Genomic DNA, 15,697 nt, shown 5'->3' on the forward strand with positions numbered 1-15,697 from the left:
GGGTCGGGAACCACTGCTGTAGTGTACTTGAGCCTGTGGCCTGGAGTTTCTTTTAAAATGTTGCTTTGCAAACATACAATACTCATAACAGTGCGGCGTTGAGTCAATCATGCAGATTTAGAGAACAATTCATTGAATTGCAATACGATTCACTGCATCTTTGGCAAAAATGGATGAGATGTGCCATTATCCACTGAAGCTGCAATAGTTAAGTGTAATGCCATCTGCCATGGATGAGCACAGAGTGCAGAAAAACTGCCTTTCCAAAGCGACAAGGCCAGATCATATTTTATCAGAATAGCCTAAGCATTTGTGTAATGCATAGTAGTTGGAATAGGACACCTTGAAGTCTGTTCTTGTCAGGGAGTGAGGGGCCATGCCTCAGAGAGAAACTGACACATTGACCTGAGGTGACAGTTATTATAATATTTGCCCCTTTTTTGGAACTATAGTGTTACCAATGCATGGAGCTGCCTCTTGTTTTTTATGCTTTGCTTTTCTACTAGGGATGGTCCGGAAATTTTTGGGACCGATCCCGATCACCAATTGTTTTTCTCATGATCGGCAGATACCAATACCGACCTTGTGCGTAAGGGGAAAATTTGAATATTTCCATAATTTATGTCAAACCCATGTCAAAACTGTTCCTTGTGTGTCGGGAGGAAGAGGAGAATGTTTAGGCCTGTCAGAAAGATGCAAAATGATATTATACTATATATATCTGATTGACATTTATACCACTTGAATGGTGTAAAAGATCGGTTTCTCCAGATAGGGTAAATTGCCGATCACCGATTGAGTCATTTGGAGTGAATATCGGCTGATCACCGATCGGTGGCCGATTATTGGAGCATCTCTATTTTCTACAATGTAAAATCCTCAGTATTGTACTTGTGTATAAATGCGTGTATACATAAAAAACCTCTTGTGTGTATAAATACAGTCTCGGTTAAATTAAATCTGCAATCTCTAAATTTCATGTCTTGTGTACTGTGTAGTTTGGTCTCCCATGATGTGTGGGAGACCAAACTTGCTGCTCTGTCAAATAGGCATCCCTGCTTTTCCAGGGGAGATATTGTGCTTGTGAGTTTCAGGCAGTGCTACCTTTTCAAGTCGTCGTGCTAGTTTATGTTGGAGAAACAGTGTAAATTGATCGGCATTACTATGTGCCAGAGTTTAACAAAACAATTATTGTTCCTATTTACAGTATAGACTGTGCATGATAAATTATAGGCCTCATTACATTGTTTAATTCTTCAAGACTGAAGCAAAGCTGACTTATTGTATAGTAATAGTTATGATGCAGTGTAGATAGAAGAAAATCACTGCAGCATTTTGCGGCGGTGCTTTTATTGACCATATGAAATTTCATAAAAATTGTAATTCTGCAGTGTCACTGTTTCTCGATGTACCATTCTACCAGCCCTTACGTATAAGACAGTGAATATAGGGCAAGTGCATGAATCATTAATAACGTATGAGAAGACAATTAAGCCTACCTCTTCAGAGTCCTACAGCAGCTTTGTGGCTTCTTTGCTGCATTTGCATTTGTCATGATGTGAGCATTAGAGTATTTTGAAGTTCACCGCTGCTAAATGTAAAGCGAGGGTTTGAAGGGGTCTGTGTGCCTGTCTTCAGGCAGCCCCATGAGAGTGTGTTCTGGGTTAAGCAAGGCTCACATTGCTAGAATTTTGGGATGATTGTACCCCCGATTCAGTTAAATTTGAACTTACATTGTACCGCAGCCTCCGCTGTAGGCTACTGGTGTGTACTTGTAAAATGGTGGGTGAGTTACAACCTCTGTCAAAACGAGAGCCTTGGCTTGTGAACTGCAACATGATGTGTGTCAAATTGCACAAAAGGCAAAGAAGTTTAGGGATAAGGGGTAAGGCACTGGTGAAAAGAGGGCCCATAGACCTTTTTTTTTTTAGACCTTAAAGGACCTCTTCACCACTTGAACCTATCTTCATATAATTGGCCCACTCCTTACTAATCATGATAAAATAGCACAATTATTTTCTACTCAATCTGTGTCTCATAGGAGGGCTGTGGGCAGTTCAAACCCGTCCACCAGTGACCTTCAAGCTAATATAAACTGCATGCTTTCTATTCCTGAAAAGTTGCAATGCGAAAAAGGAAGCCATCGTTCTCACGATAATAAAAGTCTATAAATATAACAACTCCGGGACCGGCCCACACTGTGCCATCTGCGGCCGAGCCTGCCTCACACTTGCTGGTCTTCGCAGCCACAGCAGAAGCTGCGTCAAGACCTAACTCCCAGGCACAAGATATCTATGGTCTTCCAAGACTGCGATGGGGATATATATATATATATATATATATATATATATATATATATATATATATATACACACACACAAACAAAATCTACCTAACGATTATGTCACTGGTTTCTGAACTGCCCGCAGCCCTCCTATGAGACAGAGTACTAGAAACAAATTGTGGTATTTTATCATGAACATTAGTGAGGACCAATTATATGAAGAAGTTGAAAAGTGGTGAGGTGGTGACAGTCCCACCCCCTGCTATTCATTTCAATGGAAGTTACTCAGTGGCGTTTTGATGCACCCGGAAGAATGCTCTACTTCCGCAGTTGGCAAATGCAGAGGTGCAAATGAGCGCTCAATGTTAAACCCCAGCTGTGCAGGGTTTCCTCATGCTCTATGCACGGGCCTGCCTGCAGTTCCAGCTTTGACCAGTAAGCTTGATGGCTTAAATGTTGGCCAGTCGTTCTGGGGGCTTGGTTTACCCCTGTAGCTGAGATCTTTAAAGGGACACTTCACCCTTTTTGCAAAAAAATACATGTTAATGACGTTTAGAAGATTTAGAACACTTTCCTGGGGGTCTTTATGTGGTTTTAGATATTTTAGCAGTGAGCCCAGTGTCTCTGATGTCATGGACACTGGGCTCACTTCCTTCCTGGACTACAATTCCCATAATGATTTGGTGCACTGCTCCTCCTTGTGGATAGGGGGAGGGCTGTCTTACTGAGACAACATGTAGTCCAGGAAGGAAATGAGCTCACTGCTAAAATCTAAAATATCTAAAACCACATATTACACACATAAAGAGTCTCCCTTTAAGGTACCTCCACCAGCCTGTTTGCTTCGCCTCTCCAATGTCCTGCCCTCTCCTGCATGTCTGTGCATCCATTCAGAAAGCTCATTCTGAAACCATCCTCGGGGATGTAGCTTAGCAACAGAAGTAAATTACATAAACCAAACCAAGTGGGTTTGGTGGTTTGATAGATTATATACATCTCTTCAGTGGCAGTGGTGCTATTGGATTTCCTGGAAAGTGTATCTACGACAAGCAAATGCAAACTTACAGTATAGTCTTGTCCTTCCAATTCTACCGGACGGTTCTTCCTTCTACCGGACGGTTCTTCCTTCTACCGGACGGTTCTTCCTATTCCCAAGTCCAGAATTCAAAATGTAATGAGTAAAAGTACAAAAGTATTAGCATTAAAATGTACTTAAAGTACCAAACGTACTCATTATACGGAATGTTTTCAAATGTATACAAATATTTAGAAACTAGCAGACCTACAAGCTTTAATTTGTAATAATAATCCAAATCTACAAAGTAACTACTAACTAAAGTTTTCAAATCATTGTAGTGGAGTAAAAGTACAATATTTGTCTGAGATGTAGTGGAGCAGAAGTAAAAGTATTGGAAATTGGAATTACTCAAGTAAAGTACAAATATCTCAAAATTGTACTTAAGTACAGTACTTAAGCAAATGTAGTTGGTTACTTTCCACCACTGCCCCATGTGTCCTAGCTAGTTCAGCTGGTCTGACTGACTGTCCGCTTGGGAGGGGAGAGGCAGGGAAGGACCCAGGGCCTGGGCTGATGATGAACATGTCAGGCTATTTTGTTGTCCAGCAAGTTGGTTTCTTTCACTTCATTTAACCCAGGCTTTGCAGGGAATATAGAGTCATATCTTCCCCACAGCACCAAGTGTGCTGTTCTCTAGTCGTCCATGCTCTTTGAGTTTTACGTAACATTCTGCCTGCAAGTTGGTTTAGTGCGGTATGATAGATGTGTGCTGCTTAAGCCATTAAAAATATAGAGTTGGTGCATGCACATTTTCTACAGCAGTGGTTCTCACTTTTGTTTTTAGGCCAGGACCCCCAAATTGATGTGTTTTTGGCTCCCATCTGAAAAGAGTCTTGTGGTGGTCCCTGGCTCTTATGCCAGGGCCAGAGGACTAGGAGCAAATGTGTGTTACATCTTTCAAAATGATTTCCAAACTTTTTGAAAATGGCTGATCTACATCTCATCACGCCTCGCTTCTTGACTGCATGGTGTGTGATGTTGAGGTATAAAATAAAGGATAACCGGTTTTTGATGCATGCGCTGTAACCCCAGGGGACAGCCACGTGTCCCCTTAGGGCCGATTCATACTCCTATTTTACCGCTGTTTCGGCGCTGTAGTGCCGAAATGATTTCGGCTCGTCAGAAATTTTCAGTAGCACCGAAGAGCCGACTTTAGGACGGTACCCGCCTCCCCGAACCTCAAATGACGTCATATTGTAGGCTCTACAGAGCCGAACCGACTTTTATTCGGCTCTAAAATAGGAGTATGAATCGGCCCTTACCCCACTTTGAGAACCACAGCTGTGTCCAGGTGCTTGACAAAGGGCAGGTCAACAATTTAAAAAAAAAGAAAAGAAAGTTCACACACCGTTTATCAACATCACTTATTTACTGATGCTTAATGTCTTATCACAAGATCATCACCAAGAATTAACAAAAAAATCACACTTGTGTGAAGTGAGGGGCGCTCTTATTATACATCATCACATTCCATGCTCAGCCAATCAAATTATCACATTCTGTGGTGCAAACACAATGCTGTGCATAAAATTGATACGTAGCTTGCAACGTTAGTTCAGTCAGGAGGGTGTAACAGATAATACGCTGCATTACTATGTGGGTATATACAGTGTTATGCCAGACCCATACATCATACGCTGACGTGGCAATCAGCTGACCAATTGGGCAAGGTATTTAAGGCCACTTACAGTAAATCTGTGTTCTTCCTGCGTACCTTTCTACCTTCAACCCATCTCCTCGGAGTTGGTTGTTTGCGAAAGCAGCCCAAAAGCTGGTGGTAAACTCCATCAAAGACTAAAACGCCACCCTAGAACTACCGGTGGGCCGCTGCCCGCCACCCTAGCACCACCGGTGTGGGCTCTGCTATTCCCCATGGGGAGGGGGGGGGGGGGGGTTGTTATTGTATATCTATCACCCTGCTTAATGTTTAATGGCTGTCTAATTGAGCACGGAGATAAAAAAAATCAAACCTGTGTGAGGTGAGGGGCGCTCTTATCATCATGCATCATTCATTCATTTCTGTCACAATCACAATCACAATCACAATTTATATTTATATATATTTATATCTATATTATATCCACACTTGTATTCTCATTCTATAATAAAATCTCATTCTATAATAAAATATTGGTTCAATCTATTCGTGAGTTATCTGACTGAACTAAAATTCCTGCTTAAAAAAAAACATAGCTTAACTGCCACAGCTTCACTGCTTGTCAACCGTGGCAGGGTGACGTGCAGTAGTTACAGGTAACGTGCTGGTTTTCTACACTTCACTCAGGACTGCAGCTGCTCTGTAGACGTGTACCAATGGAACAACCCAAGTGGGACACACACCACCGCACAGCAGACTTGTACTTCTTGTGCATTTGAAATACCTTTAGAAAATGTTGGGTGGAATATTTTTTGTGACTTTTATGCTTTCCAGCTTTGAAGATGTCGGCAGATATTATGCAGTCCTGTGATAGATTCTTATGGTTGTGGAACAGGAATAGAATGTAACTTTTAGGCTTAGAGGAATTGAATCAGTTTCTAGGTTGTGAGGGGAATGGGGAAGTATGGGTGGGTACCTCTGGGAATACGCAAGTGTCACTTAGTGTGATATAAAGCTACTGAAAAAAACATTGTTTCTATATTTACCATATGAATCGTCAGCACCTGCGTCAGTGCTCAATATGAATTAAGTAAGCCACATGTTGTGTTTTACACTCCACTCAAAATATATTCATACTGTGGTAGAATCACAAGGATGAAACCGAACGGGTGTCTACTGTATATTTAGACCTGATGAACAAGCATTTGAGGCCAGGGAAAGCTGCAAAATAAGCCACTTCCAGTGCCCTTCACAGTATTAGGCCAGTAATCCAATTTCTTCACAGGGATTTATTGACAAAGTAGCTCATAACATGTCTACAGTGGATTTGTATGAAACAAACACTTTTTGCTTTTTGTACAGCTGCAATGTTGGTGAGTTTGACGTTGTTTAATACAATCAGACTTTTCTGTTTTGATGTATGGGCTGTAAATGGCAAATTGCGTTTACAGTAGTTGCCACCCTGCCATTAACTTAACTAGAGCGGTGTCCGTTTGAGCCCTTTATGCCCATATATGGAGTTCTTTGTCAGGCATGCCCAAATATGGAGTCTATGCAGACGTCAGAATGATGTCAGAAGTCGGTGGGACGAACTCGTATTTAGGCATGCCGGAGTCTGGCCCGCAGGCCAGCTCCATTTATGGACACTGGGCAGAGGCCTTTTTGTGGTGGTTCTGGACAACCGTGGGTCCGACTGACTCAACACCGTGCACTGCACTCCCTGTGGGTGTGTGGAACGTGTGTGTCGAATTTGAAGTCGGTGGGCCGAACGGTTCTTGAGTTACGTGGATTTCAGACACACACACAGAGACTTGGATGGCAAGATGGCCGTGGTCTGCATAAAGTAAATTGAATTCAGAACATTGCATTGCAAACACCCATGTCCCTGATGACCATGAATTTCAATGAACTCTGTACAGCTGACTGATTAAGGCCACTGAAGTGTGACGATTGGTTGTCACTGATATTACAGTGGATGTGGAAGGAAGAGAAGGGGTCAATGTCAGGTGAAGTGAGTGTCGTGAGTGCCTAGCTTTATAACGGCTTTAAAAAGGGATAGTTCACAATTTTTTTAACTTAAGTTGTATGAAATACTTGCCATATAGTGGTTGCAAGTTGCAACTGTATTAATTGATTGCCCGAGTTCTGTGGTGGGAGTTCTGCTTTGGCTTTTGCTAAACACATTACTCATTAACAGATCTTTGTCACACACACAAGTCTCTTTATATTCATGTGATCAAGATGGATCCTTCCCATTTTTCATATTCCATCCTGATGGGCATCTAAAGTTTGCAGGAGTGGCTCGTTTTGAATTTGAACAAAATGCCTCAAATCATGAACGTCCAATTGCCGTGAAACTCTGCACGCACATTCCAATTGGAATGGAAGAATGGCCTTTCACATTGGCCTATTATAGCGCCACCAAGAAAACATGGGGTTAAGAAACCCCATGCCCTTCCATTTCTGATGCAATAGCTCATGGCACTTTGAGGTTTCGCAAGTTGAGTTGAATTGTGTTTTTTGTGAAATATTTATAGCCTTTCCTCATGCTCCAAATTACGACAATTCTATTTTTATTGTGCATACTCTCTGCCTTTGATGCAGGAAGCGTTAATAACTATGTGTGGGTTCTGTGCTCCCTGGTGGACCAGAGTGTACAGTAGTTAAATTTAGCTCATACTTGGTTCTGTTAAAAAGTGGGTAATATTTCTCTCTCTACTGTACAGATTCTTTCCCATTTTCTCCAGATGTTCTTTTGTTGCTTGCTTCTGTCCACCTCCCTGGTCTCCATCCATTATCTGTCTCTCTTTCCCTCCTATACGTTAAGTTAAGTTGGTGTCCATCAGATTATCACTTAGAATAACTATAAATAGCAAACCTTTTCATGTAAATTACATTGGACATGATAAACTCATTAAAACGCGGAAGACAATTAATAGAATTCTGTTACATAGAGTTAGTATAGAGTATATGTTACAGTCTGTGCTGCCATAACACCAACACTGAATCCCCTTTTATATGATTTTATTTGAACACTTGCTACCAACTTGCTAGACTCAATTATGTGGTCCAGGAACCACCAGGTTCTTTGAGGGAGTGCTAGGGGTCCTCTTAATAAACGATTGATAGTTAAATAGGAACCAAATGGGCCCTTGCAAGTCTGTAACTAAGAGTTTATACACCATAAGAGTCCAAAAAAAGAGTGAGGTTTTAGTGTAGATTGAGGTTCTCGGGATAAAAATTGTATCAATTGGGTGTCCATGAACTAATGTTTTTCACTGTTTCCCAAACTATTTTGTATGGGTTGTATGGGTAAGAAATGATTAAAACACCTCATTAAAAGGCAACAGCAAACACACAGACCGACCAGTACCTTCCAAAAGCAGCGCTGTGACATTCCAATCTGCGTATGCGGACTCATGTACTGTACCTTTGACATGAGCAATGACCCACATTTCTCTGTGCCAGTAGACGACAAGCTGCCCTTTCGATCTTATCCGCCGCTAATGAGGGAGAGGACAAAAGTGGTGCCAAACCACCTCTCTCTGCATTATTGTTTTTAATATTGCAGTGACCGTGTTGAATCATGATTCTTGGAGCTGTGACAGAAAGCTGATCTGCTCTGGTCTCGTCTTGTGTTATGCAAGTGTACCCGGGCAATGTGAATCATGGCCAGTGGGGACCAGGCAACCGTATTCGGAAACGGTTCGAATGAAACGGACTCAGTCCGTCTCGGTGTGAATCCCCTATCAGTCTCACCCACCTGAGGCCGAAGCATTTTTTTGGGTCACTTAAATTTTTTCACTTAAATTCATTTTTTTAAACGAATCCCAATATGAAATAAAATAAATAAAAACACATACATAGGTACATAGGCACTTCATAGGTACCTCATATGTCAATATCTTTTGTATCTGATCATGTATCATTTTCCAAAAATCATCCATTTTGGGACATTTCCAAAACGCATGTGAGTGATCCAAATTTACATCTCCACAACCTCTCCAACATTGTATCCGTTTCTTTAACTGTTTACTCTTAATCTTTGGTGTTATAAAAAAGAGAACTCCCTCCATATCCGTGAATTGGTATTTGGTAGATGGGTGGTGAGGCCAAAGCATTTTAATGCAATTGCAGGACAAAAACAGTTTTTACAATACATGTAACATTGACTCTGATAGTTTCTGCATCACCATTTCATACAGTACAAATTCTGTCCCTTTTCTGGCTTGAACATTCAGCGAAAATACCCAATCTACATGCTCACATTCGTGACGTGCTGTTTTCGGCAAAGAAAAAGAGAGGGCCAGGGCCTAGACCCTGGGGGACTCCACCTCTTTAGAAAACAGAATACATTTTCAGTTCAGGATATTTTATCTCACAAAGACCATAACCAACTTCAATGTTATAGTGTTCTTGTTCCAGTGTTGTCCTGCCTCCTGTATGAGTTGAAATCCTACTATAAATGCGCCACGTCTCTGCGTGCGTGCGTGCGTGCATGCGTGTACGGTTGTAATGCACGTAACTCGAACCGTTTGCCCCACCGACTTCAACTTCGACACACGCGTTCCACACCCCCGCAGGGCGCAGGTCGGACCCACGGTTCTCCAGAACCACCACAAAAGGCTCTGGTCAGGCTCTGCCAGTGGGCCTAATGAGCTAAAGTCCCCTCACCTGTGCAATTTCCAGCCTCTGCCTCAGCCAATTGATTGTCATGGCAACCCCACACCTGCAAAGATTACTTAACCACTCCACTTTTCACAGTCAGTTTGCACCCTTAGTTCAGACACAGGCAGACTGGCAGATACAGAGATCTCCATATACACTTATACAGTATGGGGTAACACTTGCAGATACGGTTCATGAACTAATGATTAACTAATGATTAACTAATACATTAGTTAAGCATTAGTTAATCATTAGTTCATCACAATTCATCATGAATCATGATGAATTCATCATGATTCATGATGATGATGATTCTGATGATTCATCATGAATCGTCATTAGTTAACCACGATTTGTAGATGATTTATAGATCTAATTTTTCCGCCCAAATCTATGCCCAGGATGAGTGCTCATAGGCGGGTAGGTCTCTCAGTCTCTCTGGAGGTCATTCCTGGTTGTACCCATGGGTCATTTTACTCAATTCTTTGCCCACGATGGGTGCTCAAAGGTTGGTAGGGGTCTGTCCGGAGCTCTCCCTGGTGCTTTATGGATCATTTTTGGACCCCCCCATTTTGCCCAAATCTATACCCAGGATGAGTGCTCATAGACGGGTAGGGTTAGTGAGCAGACTCGGTCTCTCTGGAGGTAATTTTTCTCAATTCTATGCCCACGATGAGTGCTCAAAGGTGGGTAGGGGTCCCTGGTGTTTTATGGATAATTTTTGGACTCACCCATTTTGCCCAAATCTATACCCAGGATGAGTGCTCATAGACGGGTAGGGTTAGTGAGCAGACTCGGTCTCTCTGGAGGTAATTTTTCTCAATTCTATGCCCACGATGAGTGCTCAAAGGTGGGTAGGGGTCCCTGGTGTTTTATGGATAATTTTTGGACTCACCCATTTTGCCCAAATCTATACCCAGGATGAGTGCTCATAGACGGGTAGGGTTAGTGAGCAGACTCGGTCTCTCTGGAGGTAATTTTTCTCAATTCTATGCCCACGATGAGTGCTCAAAGGTGGGTAGGGGTCCCTGGTGTTTCATGGATCATTTTTGGACTCACCCATTTTGCCCAAATCTATACCCAGGATGAGTGCTCATAGACGGGTAGGGTTAGTGAGCAGACGCGGTCTCTCTGGAGGTAGTTTTTCTCAATTCTATGCCCACGATGAGTGCTCAAAGGTGGGTAGGTCTCCCTTGTAGAAGTCTCCCTTGTAGTTTATGCGTAACTTCTGGACATTATCATCATGAACTACCATTACATTTTACTTACTTACTAGAGAGTTGGACTCTATTAATGATTAACTATCATTAGTTAATAGCTAGTTAATTGATATTTGCACCCCAAAGTAAAGTGGCAACATTATCATCATGAACTACCATTACATTGTACTTACTTACTAGAGAGTTGGACTCTATTAATGATTAACTATCATTAGTTAATAGTTAGTTAATTGATATTTGCACCCCAAAGTAAAGTGGCAACATTTTCATCATGAACTACCATTACATTGTACTTACTTACTAGAGAGTTGGACTCTATTAATGATTAACTATCATTAGTTAATAGTTAGTTAATTGATATTTGCACCCCAAAGTAAAGTGGCAACATTTTCATCATGAACTAGCTGTAGTTAACAGTTAGTTAATGGTTATTTGCACCCCAAAGTAAAGTGACAACATTTTCATCATGAACTAATCATGAACTCATGATTAACTAATCATGAATTCATCATGAACTGGATATATGGACACAAAGTCACATCAATATAAATAATAGTGAATGCAAAACAATACAATACTAACAATACATTACAATCTGAATCCAAATGTACAATTACAAGCCACCTTCAATATTGCCAATTTTTGCCATTTTTTTATTTACAGCAACCCCCCCCCCCCCACCACACACACACACACACACTCTCTCTCTCTCCCCCCCCACACAGAAACTAAAAAATAAAATACACTTAACACAAACAAAAATATACCACAAAATAAATAAAGTATTATACAAAATACAAATGTAAAATACAAAAGAACAACAAAACAAAAGCAAGGAAGTAGGCAGAGGAAACAGGCCGAGGGGCAGGCCGACACCAGCCACCCGGGCCAACAGCGGGTGAGCTAGATACAGCCCTGGCGCAGACGCCAATGGACTGGCATCCACACATCTGGCCCACCTGCTGCCCGCCAAGGCAAGGCCTTTAACAAAGCCAACAACAGTGCTTATCCAAATCAGCAGCACAATCTTTCCTCTCAACTATAAAACTAAAGTACTTGTTAAGATCATTGCTTATCCAATATGGTTTGACACAACTATGAAACAAAATGACCTGGCTCTTATAAATATAACACAGTCAACAATGAATAGTAATTACATGGCCACTTATTATTACCAAATAGACATAGAAAAATGACTACAACAGTAATATGAAAAATAACAAACAAAAAGAAAAGCCGGAAAAAATATGAAAACCCTTAGTTCCCAAAGTTTGTTTTTGTTCTCGTTGGGGCTCTTTTATCTGAACTGTGACAGTGTTCGATTGGTCTTTGTCCTACCACACAAACCATGGATCTCGCCACCCAGTATGCACTGGGAATCTATCTGGGGAAACGTTGGGTATGGAGACAGTGGAGCCTCACATGCACCTTGGCTCCTCGATGGATGGGAAGGGAACCGCTGTCCTCTTCTCCACGTGAGATGCTCCAAGGGATGAGGATGGGATCTAAAAAACCTGACCTATGATAGATCAGACAAGATCCAAAACCCCACGAATTAGCATAAATTAACACCTTTTTAACTTGCATTAATTAGCTTAATCATGTTCTTTCTATAGTAATCATGTATTTAAAATACATTGAAAACCATTCAAAATAATTCAAAACACTTATTTTCTTTTACAATGTTTAATATTCAATGAACTGTTCCTTTTCCACAAAAATAAAAATAGTATGAAATGCTCCTTTAAGTATCACAATGTAATGAGTTAAATTGCATAAAGTGCACATTCAAAAGGTTTACAGGGTGTTTTGTGCAGTAACTAGGAGGTATTTATGACGCAAATGTGCTTAGTATGTACCCTTAAAATGTACCTTCAGTCAAACCCACAATTCTCATGTACATGCATATTGTATTCCTTCAGTAACAAACTGTCTTTCAAAATGTAACATGAACTTAAATACTTAAATGTAACAATAAATCATTGGCAGGATGTATTGTGGCTAAACACCATTTAAGATAACCATCTTTGTTCTACATTGTCTCACTCACCACTTCATGAATGCTGAGACTGCAATGTCACCTGGCTGCTCAGTGATTTGCAACACTCTCACACTGCTCTGCAAAGTTCAAAATGACACAATACACAAATCAGGAGTTGCCTAACAACATTAAGAATGTGAATGATTTGAATTGGAAGATTATGTTTTAGTCTTACCAGGCAGATTGCAAAAGATTGTCTCTCTGTGTTTGTTTACAACAGCACATGAAGAACCAGCCATGTGTTCAATTGAACAGGGAAAGGACGTTTTCCTGCTTAAATACTAACAGGAAGTAGAATCACTGGTAGGCTGGACACAAATGCTTACAGGCTCACTGATTGGCCACTGGCAATCACAGAGCCAGGTAATTTGAATCCTTTAAAACCTGTTAGACACCCTGTTTGTTTTGCATTTTTTCTCTTTCGTGTAAATAGCTTGTTTTGTATTTTAAACAGACTTGTGGAGCAACATTTTAGAACTTAAATGTGTGTTATTTCAAAAGCATTTTAGATCGTTTTTAACACTTGTAAATTGGCTGCCTGCTTTCAAGCCTGGGTAGGCTGAATTAAAAAATAGTTAATAGGATACATACGTTCATTTCAGTGATTTTTTTTACAGTGAATGAATGCATTTAAGTTATATACAATATATCTAAAATGTTGCTCTACAAGTCTGATTAAAATGCCAAGAAGCTATATACATGAAAGGGAAAACAAACAAACAAACAAACAGGATGTCTAACACGTTTTTGCAAAGGGTTAAAATTACCTGGCTCTGTGATTGCTAACCTAAGTGGCCAATCAGTGAGCCTGTAAGCGTTTATGTCCAGCCTACCAGTGATTCCACTTCCTGTCAGTATTCAAGGATAGTCTAAGAAGGATAAGACGCGAAGACCGTACGGGCGACGCCATGTTGCTTTGGAAGGAAAGAAACATGCGCAATGGGCTATATGCAGCCAACACTTCCGCGTTCAGCTTCCTTGGTCTCAACTGCGCATGTTTCTTTCCTTCCAAAGCAACATGGCGTCGCCCGTACGGTCTTCCCGTCTTATCCTTCTTAGACTATCCTTGTCAGTATTTAAGCAGGAAAACTCCCCTTTCCTGTTCAATTGAACACATGGCTGGTTCTTCATGTGTTGTTGTAAACACACACAGAGGAACAATCTTTGCAATCCACTTGGTAAGACTAAAAAATAATCTTCCAATTCAAATCATCCACATTCTTAATGTTGTTAGACAACTCCTGATTTGTATATTGTGTCATTTTGAACTTTGCAGAGCAGTGTGAGAGCGAGTATTGCAAATCACTGAGCAGCCAGTAGTACAGGTGACATTGCAGTCTGAGCCCATTTATTCATTGATCAGTGGTGAGTGAGACAATGTAGAACAAAGATGGTTATCTTAAATGGTGTTTTACATTTTGAAACACTTATTCCTGTACATGAGTATTTTGGGTTATGGTGATTGAATGTACATTCTTAGTGCATCTCTCACCTGATGCTAGCCAGGGAGAGATATACTAAGCACATTTGAGTCATGAATACCTCAGTTACTGCACAAAACACCCTGTAAAGCGATTGAATGTGCACTTTATGCAATTTAACTCATTGCATTGTGATACGTGAAGGAGCATTTCATAGTATTTTTGTGGAAAAGGAACAGTTCATTGAATATAGTGAATATTTGAAACATTGTAAAAGAAAATAAGTACTTTGAATTATTTTGAATGGTTTTCAATGTATTTGAAATGATTACTATAAAAAGAAAATGATTAAGCTAATTAATGCAAGTTAAAAAGGTGTTAATTTTTACTAATACATGGGGATTTAAAAACATTTTACACAGAGTGTGTGAATAACATGCTATTGGATCTTGTCCGATCTACCATAGGTCAGTTTTTTTTTAGATTGGGTGATCCCCATCTTCATCCCCTGGAGCACATGGAGAAGAGGACAGCGCTTCCCTTCCCATCCACTGAGGAGCCCAGGTCCATGTGAGGCTCCACATTCTCCATACCCAACAATTCCCCAGATAAATTCCCAGTGCATATTGGATGGCAAGCTAACGGATCTAAGTCTGGACACTGATGGTGCAACATTGATTCCCCTGCCTCACGGTTTGTGTGGTAGGAAAAAGACCAATCGAACAATGTCACAATTCAGATGAAAGAGCCCCAATGACAACGGAACTAAGGGTTTTCATATTTTTGCTGGCTTTTCTTTTTGTTTGTTATTTTTCATATTACTGCTGTCTATTTGGTAATAAGTGGCCATTTAACACTTTGTTATTGATATACATCACATTTTGTTTTTAGTTTTCTGTGTGGGGGGAGGGTGTGGCTGTAAATAAAAAATGGCAATATTGAAGGTGGCTTGTAATTGTAATTTTGGATTCAGATTGTATTGTATTGTTAGTATTGCATTTCACTATTATTTATATTGATGTGACTTTGTGTCCAAATTTCCAGTTCATGATTACTTCATGATTAGTTAATCAAGAGTTCATGATTAGTTCATGATGAAAATGTTGTCACTTTACTTTGGGGTACAAATATCCATTAACTAACTATTAACTACAGCTAGTTCATGATGGAAATGTTGTCACTTTACTTTGGGGTACAAATATCCATTAACTAACTATTAACTACGCTAGTTCATGATGAAAATGTTGTCACTTTACTTTGGGGTGCAAATATCCATTAACTACAGCTAGTTCATGATTAGTTCATGATGAAAATGTTGTCACTTTACTTTGGGGTACAAATATCCATTAACTAACTATTAACTACAGCTAGTTCATGATGAAAATGTT

General features: G+C 40.4%; 1 protein-coding gene and 1 long non-coding RNA gene across 5 annotated transcripts in view; one reads left to right on the forward strand and one right to left on the reverse strand.

The window, feature by feature from the left end:
• The window catches only part of samd12 (sterile alpha motif domain containing 12), a 151,429-nt gene that overhangs the window by 4,026 nt on the left and 131,706 nt on the right, over window positions 1-15,697 (forward strand). The window lies entirely within an intron of this gene.
• LOC306938424 lies at window positions 11,717-13,124 on the reverse strand. The gene is made up of 3 exons (XR_013791721.1): window positions 13,064-13,124; window positions 12,898-12,965; window positions 11,717-12,366 (listed from the first exon to the last, which is right to left on the reverse strand). It is a non-coding gene; the product is annotated as an uncharacterized lncRNA (long non-coding RNA).

This window comes from Electrona antarctica (genome assembly GCF_951216825.1).
Source record: "Electrona antarctica genome assembly, chromosome: 15".
Lineage (NCBI taxonomy): Eukaryota > Metazoa > Chordata > Actinopteri > Myctophiformes > Myctophidae > Electrona > Electrona antarctica.